Below are 7381 nucleotides of genomic sequence, written 5' to 3'. Positions count from 1 at the left end.
TGGGGCTCTTCCTCAGGCAGTGGCGGAGCCTGGCACATGCCCAGCTGCTGCCCCGGCTCCCGGCAGCCCCCTGGCCGCCACCTCGCTCCCCATCGCAGCAGCAGGGGCTGGGGGCGGGAGCTCCGACGCGCTCGCAGACGCGGCTCGGACTCCTCGCTACGTCACCAGGAACCAGCCCGACATTATAAATAACTCAGGGGCAGCCGAGAGCGCAGGCCGCGCACTGCGCAGGCGCGGTCACCGAGCCGTCCCACTGCGCCCGCGCCGACGGCCTTCCCCGCTCGCCCGCCGGCGGCGCATGCGCGCTAGGCCCGTCGCGTCTTTTTGCTGCCGACGCACTTCAGAGCCGCCGCCGCTTGGCAAGGTCACCGGGGCTCTTTGGTCGGGGTGGCCCGGAAGGCGGGTGGGGCTGAGCTGGGCTGAGTGAGCGACTGAGGGCGGGATCGTTCTGTGAGGGCATCACCTAAACCTCAACATCGCCCCCCCCTCCCCCGTTACGGTACAACCTATCCTACCTTTTCTCCCGGCTCGATGCTGATTGGGTGAGCTGCCCTGATGAGGCGGGCGCAAAAGGAAAAATCTAGTTGATTGGTAGTTGTGAGATGGGGTCCTTCTTGTGGAGCAAGTTGCGTAGAGCTGTGCGGGATGGCGGAGGACCCCTCTGAGAGGAGGTATTGGGGTGACTTAAGAGGTGCCTGATTAGTTTGGAGTTAAGAGAGGTGCCTAGAAACGAGCTCTTTTCCTGATAGCAGGGTGGGCGATGGCGGATAGATGGGAACAGTCTGGTGGGGATAGGCAAAAAGAAGCAGGCATCAGGCAGGACACCTCAGCCTTGGAGCATCTGCTGCGCACTGTATGGCTGCCACATGGCACTGGCAGTTCTGCCAGGAGTAAGGGGGGAAATGATGGGACAGACCATGTTACCCCCCCACCCCCAGGGCACAGGGGATAAGCACCCACCCTACCACCCCCAGGACACAAGGCATAGGCATTCACTCAAGGGGACTGATACCCACCACTGAGGTATGGATATACCAAGGACCCACCCTTGCCTTGGAGACTGAGCATTGACACGGGCTAGGGACATGACCTTTACAATACTGGCCCAGGTCAGGGGAGTCTCTGCGCTTGTTCATTCTTCTCTCAGCATCACTGTGCATCTGTGCATCACACCTTTATTACGTAACTCAGAAGCATCAAGTCCTTTGGAGTAGCAAAGAACTTGCTTTTTAAAAAGCCCTGGTAGATTCAAGAGAGCCACTCATAGCATTGTTATAACCTTGTAACCCATCTCACAGTGCTTTATCAGGATCCGTTCGGAGACTTAGGGGCTGAAGGACGTCAACCTTTGTGCCAACATCTGCGATAACAGTTTTCTTGAGCCCAAGGGTGTGAACTCTGAAGTAATTACCAAACCCTGTACTAAGTATAGGGAACTAGAACAGAAGAAGGCCGATAAGAAGTCAAAATAGTTGCCCCCCATTGCAAAAAATGGCTTTTGGTGATATGCAAAGGTTACAGTTATATAATCTGCACCAGATCATCTGTTATCTCTAGTGTACTACTGGAACAGAAATCAGCTGAACAGAAGCAAAGAGGACAGGAGTTCTCAGTTTCTTGAGGACATCCAGAATGCCACTGACTGTATTCATATGCTGAGAACAATAACTCACTAAGTCACTGACAATGAAAAACGCCACAAGAAAAACGCTCCAGGTGGCAAATTCTCCTTAGAGGCTGACCCTGACCAGGCCACTGAAGAAGAAACTATGTATTGGCCATTTTTCTGCAAGCTGTTGAGGTTCAGAGGTAAAAGAATGGTTTGGAAAGCAAGGTTCAGAGAGGAAGGATGGTCTAGTGGTTAGCGTGCTAACTTGGGACACCTGGTTTCAATGCCCTGTTTCACCACAGATTTCTGGTCTGATTTTGGCAAGTGACTTACTCTCTCTGAGCTTCAATTCCTTGTCTGTAAAATGGGGATACAGCACGCTCCTTCCTCACAGGGATACTATGAGGATAAATACACTAAAGATTAGGAGGTGCTCAGATACTACTGTAATGAGGGCCATATAAGTAGCTCAGATAGATAAGTTGTAGTTATGGGCAGATATCCAATGATGACAAATAAACCTTTCATCTCTCTGTGGGTTCAGAATGTCTTTTGGCTACTCCTGATAGTTGATATTCCTAGAGCAGCTCTGTGGCTAATAAAATGAGATTGCAGCCCAAGACGGCAGACACACATGCAACCAAGGGTGCACGTTATCATCCTTGCCAGCTCCCCCATCATCACATCAGTTTTACCTTGTGCTCCAGAAACTCAGCTTTCATTTTAAAAGAAGCATTTTTCTAGCCCTTAGGATTTAAAAGAAAATCTTCAAAACGTGAACCAACCATAATCAATGTGCTGATGCGTGCCTCAGTTTGCAGAGCCAGAAACAATGTCTCTGAAAGGTGTGAATTGTCCCATTCAGCCCAATGGGACATTTTAAGGGGGGAGGGATAGCTCAGTGGTTTGAGCATTGGTCTGCTAAACCCAGCATTGTGAGATCAATCCTTGAGGGGGCCACTTAGGGATCTGGGGCAAAAAAAAATCAGTACTTGGTCCTGCTAGTGAAGGCAGGGGGCTGGACTCAATCCCTTCCAGTTCTAGGAGATAGGATATCTCCATTCATTTATTATTTTATTTATTTAACTGGACTATCCAACACTGATCATTTAATGTCAATGGTGTTAATTATCTCTCTGCTGATCAAAAAAAGGAAGGGGATGATCATATTATGAAAACAATCACAATCTGATGTGAATGGGGTCTCAACTGAGTGGATTTTGGTTTGTGGGTGGAGCGTAGAAGAGTATCATTGCTCCCTGCCCTCGCCCCAAATTTACCCTGTGATGATAATGTATTGGTGGTTCTTAGTTTAGCCTGGGGCCTGTGCTACACTAACCTGCCCAAGGGAGCCAATGGGCAGCATATGGACCTCTTTCAAGTGACTGGCACCAGCGGGGCCACTGGATGCGGCATTTCCCTATTCTGTTCTGTGCAGGTTCTTATCCCGCCTTCATCACCGTGGCTGCGTCCGCAGGTCCAGCCAATCGCGGCTCCCACGGGCCGTGGTTCACTGCTCCGGGCCAATGGGAGCTGCTGGAAGCGGCAGCCAGTAAATCCCTCGGCCCACGCCACTTCCAGCAGCTCCCAATGGCCCGGAGCAGCAAACTGCAGCCAGTGGGAGCCGCAATCGGCCGGATCTGCGGACTTGGCAGGTAAACAAACTGGCCCAGCCTGCCAGGGGCTTTCCCTACACAAGCGGCGTCCCAAGTTTGGGAAACACTGCAGTAGAGCATTAAGTGACATGACTGACATCTGTCATCTGTGATTTCTTCTTCCATCCTCGCCCTGGGGGTGAGTTGTGTGTGCAGTGGAATATTTTGGTGTGGTAGGGTTGCGTTTGGTTTTTAAATGTACATGCTGCTTTGTGTGAAGGCAGGCCAAAGAAGTGCCCCTTGCACTTGGAGCAGAAGGTGGGGAGATGTGGGACGGTCCTTGGTTCTTGGGGGAGTTCATTCCACCGTTTGGGCCAGCCCCCAAGAGTGCTCGGTCTCTTGCCACAGATGAGCTATAGCCGTACAGTGGAAAGTTCAATGTGCAGGAGAAGAAGTGTGGTCAATCGGGGCTCTCATCCCAGAGCTTCAGATGATCTTCTAGGTGTCTTGAGCCCAAGAGTGCAAGTCTTTAGATCCCTAAGGGATGTGTCTGCAGTTGAGGAGACCCATGTGACCTGTGCCCCACTTTGTTCATTCCAGGGACTCTGTCTCTTCCTTGCAGCCACGTTTCCTTTCAAGGGCTCTAACCCCTTTAACTCGCCCTCCAAGGAAATGCTGGGCAAAGAGAACTGATGTTTCTCAGTTTTCCTTTTCTCAGAGGGTCTGTTTTTCATGGGATTTTTTTCAGCAAGATTTCTGACCTCTGACTGTTGCTCCATTTCCATTCCACGTCGTCCCAAAGGGGAGATCGCTGTCCTAGATGACATACTGAGCTCTGTCACATTGTCTCTTCTGGGACTCATGGTGTTAATCTGTGTGTGTGCAAACCCCGGCAACGCTGGACAGCGAATTCTGTCCGTGACCGACTTGGAAGCATTCGGAATCGCTAAGCTTCTGAACGACCTCGCACGGCAGCAATCGTGTTTCTTAGAAGTCCTCAGGTTTGAGGGGATGGTGGTGGGGATTAGTAGGGCACTGGACAATTAAATGGCTTCCTAATACTGCAGTGCATGGAGAGATGGCAAAGTAGGTTATTATTACCGGGCACAAACATGAATCACTATCACCGGAAACCAGACGGGGAGAGACTAAGGGAAATAGAATAAAGGGGTTTTGTGAACTAGGAAGAGCATGGGGAATAAGGTTCACTAACTGCATCATCTCAGGCTCCTTCTCCTTTAGGCTAAATAATGCTCTGAAACAGATGTATGTATAGTTGTTATTTCATTTCTCCGTCTATAATTTCTCCTCTGCCTCTCCCTCTAATATCCTGGCATCAGTAGTTAATAATACCTCACATTTCTAAAGCACTTGTCACCCAAAGATCTCAAAGCACTTTGCGAAGTGGGTATTGTTATCTGCATTGGACAGTGGGGAAACCGAGGCACAAAGCGGGACAGGGAATCACCCATGGGGACACTGCCATTGCACGGCCAAACTGGGACTAGAATGCAAGTCTCAGGGCCCCTGGTGCCAGGCTCTAGCCACGTAGCACGTATATAGCGCTTTATATTTCTCAAAACACTGAGCGTGTGGTGTGCAGTGGAAATCTTCACATACAAAAGTATTTGTAATATCTATAAAAGAGCGAGAACGTGAGAGGAAAAACAGGTCCCACGGAAAGCCCAGAATTTAATTTCGCCTCTGCCCTAGTCTCTTCCCGCCCTTTGGGAATCGTTATCTTTAAAGCTCGGAGCACTAGAAATAAGTGACCTGCTAACCCCTGATTGTAGGTTCTGCAGCAGGCCTGCTGTGACCCTTGTAAAACTTCTTTCTTTCTCGCTTGCCTGCCAGTTCAATTAACACCGTGTAGCTGGCTCCTTAATATGCTCTGGCAGGTTTGTGCTGCTGTCGTGCCATTGATGCCTCCATTGTGGGGAGACCTCACCCCCCTCGGTAGAGTTAGGCCTTCCACTGGGGTGGTGGTGAGAGATGAACGTCTGCCTGGGTTACCCCTCCAGTGTGGCTCGTGCAGTACACGGTGGGCGGTGGAGGTAAATGCCTGTGTAAATCAGGCTGTAGCATTTGGATACTGAGTCATGCGTGGTTGGGAGGGGCAGATCAGATGGCCGTCCAACACGGCAGGTAGTTTGTCGGGCTGTGGAACTTCCTGCTCAGTGTTGGGGTTCAAAGACCTTTTATGGAAAACGATCGTCAGCGCCAAGTGCACTTTCTGTCTTCAGAGTGCTTTGCAAAGGCAGGGCCAAATTCAGCGTGGATGTAAGATGGTCCTGCTGCATCTCCACCATGTACAAAGAGGAGCGGTGGGAAGGGTTATCTCCAGCGATGGTTCCTTTTGGTTTCACCCAATTGCATCTCTTTTGCTGGTCAGTGCCCAGCTCACTTTCTGTGCCTGTCCCCAGGAGCCTGGCATAGACCATGGCCCACCCCATTGTCCCTGGAGGTTGACATCCCCCCATACACACGCCTTGTTCCTCTGGAGTGGGTACCATCGCTCTCAAACTGGCAAGGCCCAAAGGATGGTATGTACCAGAATGGTACATGCGGCCGGTTACTTATCACCCTATAATCTTCCTAGGTGTTTGCAAATTGATTGCTTAATTATTTGCTCCATTAGCTTTCTGGGTACTGAAATTAAGCTGACTGGTCTGTAATTCTCCAGGTTGTCCTTATTCCCCTTTTTATAGCTTGGTACTATGTTTGCCCTTTTCCAGTCCTCTGAGCTCTCGTCTTCCATGGGCCTTCTTGGCTTCATTCTCATTTTGCTTTGCACTGTCTCCACAGGTTTCAGAGTAGCAGCCGTGTTAGTCTGTATCCGCAAAAAGAACAGGAGTACTTGTGGCACCTTAGAGACTAACACATTTATTTGAGCATAAGCTTTCGTGGGCTACAACCCACGTCTCCACAGTGGAGCTGCCTGGGTTTTAATCCCAGCTCTGACCCATTGAGTGCTGCGTGTGGCCCGTCCTTTCACCTCTCTGTGTTTCACTCTGTGAAATGGGGACATTAATACCACAGGCACCAGCTTCCTCCAGGCCCTGGGGGTGCTCAACCCCTCCACCCAGCCCCAGGGCCCTGCCCCTCACCCTCTTCCCCCACCCAGGCCCTGGGGGTGCTCAACCCCTCCACCCAGCCCCCGGCCCTGCCCCTCACCCTCTTCCCCCACCCCGCCCCACCTCTTCCCGCCCAGTTCCACCCCCTCCCCCGAGTGTGACCCATCCCCACTCCTCCCCTCCCCCCCAGCGCCTCCTGCATGCTGTGGAAGGAGGTGCTGGTAAGGAGGGGGAGGAGTTGATCCATGGGGCCGGCAGATGGGAGGCGCTAGAGGGGGAGCCGGCTGCCAAGCATCCACTAATTTGTTTCTGTGGGTGCTCCAGCACCCACGGAGTCGGCACCTATGATTAATACTCACCTGCCGGCGAGTTTGTGTGCACATGAGAACGGCTACCCAGTACTTGGCTGCTGTGAATGACAAGCCGGGTAATTTCATTACAGCTCCCCCTTCTGTCCAAATGCTGCTATTTCAGTCCCTACAGCAAGACGTGGCCGGTTACCCCTCCCACTGCACTGCCCAGTGCATCCTGCTGGTCTTTCAGACAGTTCGCTTTCCAGGCATTGCCTTGCACAAGCCCAGGCAAACCGTCCGAGTTTCACAAGAATAACGAGAGAGCCCTACGCCTCCCACAGCAAAAGCATGGCATGCGGAGGGACTATTTTTCCTCTCCAGTGGCGGAAGCCCACCTTTGTCACAAGAGGCTGTGCAACACCGGCCTTCTTTACGCTGGCCCCAGCGAGCCTCGTGCCTTACAGGGCAGCCTGGAGAACGAGCAGCGCGCTGAGCGGGAAAGGCCGAGCTGGCTGTGGTGACAGTGAGGGTCGTTGTGCCGTTTTGTGGTGCTAGCTGGCAGCCATTCCCCTCTGCAGAGCCTTCACACAGCCTGCTCAGTGACTAGACTCTCCCGCCAGGGGCAGCCCATGCAAGCGAGCGCCGGTCAGTACTAACAGCAGAAATCTACTCTGCTGCAGACGAGGGCGAGGGAACAGATACTCCATCTCCTGCCAGAGGAGCGCTGCAGACTGCCAGATGCCAGCTCTTCCCGGCTGGTTCCTCGTTTCCCTTTTGGTAACAGCCCAGAACGATGAAGCGTATCCTTTG

The sequence above is a fragment of the Chrysemys picta genome, chromosome 10 (assembly GCF_011386835.1).
Source record: "Chrysemys picta bellii isolate R12L10 chromosome 10, ASM1138683v2, whole genome shotgun sequence".
Lineage (NCBI taxonomy): Eukaryota > Metazoa > Chordata > Testudines > Emydidae > Chrysemys > Chrysemys picta.
Note: the sequence above shows the minus strand (reverse complement) of the source record.